This window comes from Phytophthora parasitica (genome assembly GCF_000247585.1).
Source record: "Phytophthora parasitica INRA-310 unplaced genomic scaffold supercont2.351, whole genome shotgun sequence".
Taxonomy (NCBI): Eukaryota; Oomycota; class Peronosporomycetes; order Peronosporales; family Peronosporaceae; genus Phytophthora; species Phytophthora nicotianae.
The window spans coordinates 4,311-6,852 of NW_008649337.1; positions in this window are offsets into that span (position 1 = coordinate 4,311).

Sequence of the window (2,542 nt, forward strand, 5' to 3'; positions counted from 1 at the left end):
TCGATGAGATAAACTTTCCATAGTCTCATGGCGTGTAGAGCTGCAAGCAATTCGTTTTCTCTTGTCGGGTAAGCAGTTTCCGCTAGAGAGAACTTGTGACGCCATATGCTCCGTGTCATCGTCTGCAAGTTGAAAAGGGTAACCACCTATAGCGAAATCACTGGTGTCCATGCTAACAAGGAACGGTCTCGAGAAGTCCGGTTCGAGAGAATGATTGGAGAGGAGGGTCTTGAGCTAGGCGCTAGACTTTCGAGAAAATCCAAGCTTAAACCATGCATATCGATGAGATGAACGCTGAGAGCTGCGAAATCGGGACAGAAGCGCAGGACATAGAGGCATGTTCCTAAATAGGATTGAAGATCCTGCTTGGTCCGAGGACTTGTCCAGCTACGGATGAGCGCTGCCTTCTCAGAATCGATACGAACGCCTCCCTGTCGATAATTTCGCCGAGGCAAGGGATCTCCGTCGCGCAAAATGTGCACTTAGACAGCTTGATAAACAGCTGCTGCTCCTTGCAACGCACAAAAACCTTCTCCAACGTTGCCAATTTATCCTTAATCGAGCCGGTTGGAGTATGAACGAAAATATCATCGAAGTAGTGACAAAAGTCCTGTTGGTCTGTGGAGATGCGCCGAACTAGGCGATTGAAGCATGAAGGATTGCTAGGTACTCCAATTGGAGTAACGAGATATTTGTAGAAGCCGTCGGGCGTTGCAAAGGCAGTGTAGGGAATGGAGGCTTCGGGCAATCGGACCTGGTAGAAGCCCAAGAGTAGGTCCATGACTGAGGGACAGAAGTCTATTTACCTGTTCCACTCGATGCCCAAGTCGTGGAAACATGATCTTCGCATCTGGAAAGGCCAGCGGAAGTATATCCCGTATGAAGACCTCAAGCAGAGCATAGAAGGCAAGGTCCGAGACCTCCAAGCTCAAGAGCGCTACACCCTGGACAAGGGCAAGCCGGAGACCTCCGCAACCAAGGGTGAGCAAGCTCTAGATGCTGCTGGACCGCCTGCGTTCATGATCGAGACAACGCTAATATTTGCTCGTACTGTGATCGCCCACGGCACAACATTCGTCAGTGTCGCGACCAGCAAAAAGATCTGCGAGATGGCCGAGTGAAGGCTGGGACAGTCCTTCCAGTCAACGTCGCCTTCAAGGGAAATTCGAAGCGCGACTATCCCTACCGTAACTCAAACAACGGGAAAAAAGGACGCAGCAACAAGGGCAACGGCAATCGCGAATCCAAGGGCAACAACGGCAACAATAAGAACAAGCAAGGGCTCGAAGGCAAGAATCGTGGTCAAGACCGCTACAAGGATCGTCCGTTGGAGTCTGACAATGACGACGACGACGAAGATAGCGATTCAGACAACAGCCACAAAGTGTCTCGCCAAGAGCGCCGCGAGTCAGTTCGCATTGCAGTGGTTACTACAATCAGCCCTACGTTCAGCCTCACTGCTCAAGCCAAGGTTGAACCCGACCCCATCTGGACGATCGACTCTGGGTGCACGCGCCATGTGACCGATGAAGCACAGTGGTTCGCTGACATCACTGTTGGTGGTGGTTCGATTACAGTTGGTGGCAACAACCAAATCCCTATCGAAGGCATTGGACGCGTTGAACTGGAAGTCATTGACTCCAAGGGCAAGATACAGAAGCTCAGCCTTGATGGCGTCCTGTATGCTCCCCAGCTCCAATTCAGCCTGCTGCCAGTCCCTGCTGCCGTGAAGCACGACTTTCGTTTCAACTTCGATCGGAAACAGTGTGCTGTGCAAACTGATCAACGGTTTAAGATCAAGGCTCTCATGGCTACCAACTCGGATCTGTACCAGTTCCATGCGAAGCCCATGACGCATCCAGCGGCGCTTGTCGCCTCAGGTAAGCAACGTCCCTTTCTGCTATTACACAAACGCCTTGCCATCCTAACGTTCGTGTCTTGAATGACCTATCTAGGAGCCAAGCCATACATGGACTCGATGGATCTACACCTTTAGGTCCCACAACAGATTTTTTCTGTGTAGCTTGCACGTTAGCGAAGTCAATATTGTTTACCGTTTAACTCTAATGGAGTTGTTAAACGCGCCACCTCTCCCTTGTCAAAAGTGCATTCAGATATCTGTGGTCCACTACCTGTGTCTAGCCTTACCGGTTGTCGCTACTTCTTGATCTTCATTGATGACTTCTCTCGATTCATGTTCACCTATCCAGTTAAGCAACTTTATGAGTGCTACGAAGATTTCAGGAAGAAAGCCCTGAACATTTTTAGGCAAGACATCTCTGTCATTGAATACACATTCAGCGTTGAAGAAGATGTGACTCAGAGCAATTTTGAAGTTCAGAGACTTCAAGCAGATAATGCGAAATAATACGAGAAGCTCGGTCGCATCATCTTTAAGAAGTATGGGACTCACGCTCAATTTACCAATGCATATACTCCTCAGCAAAACGGAGTTGCTGAACGACGCATGCGCACCATCATGGAGCGTGATCGAGCCCTTCTACTTGACGGCAAACTACCCAAGCAGTTGTGGGCAGAGTGT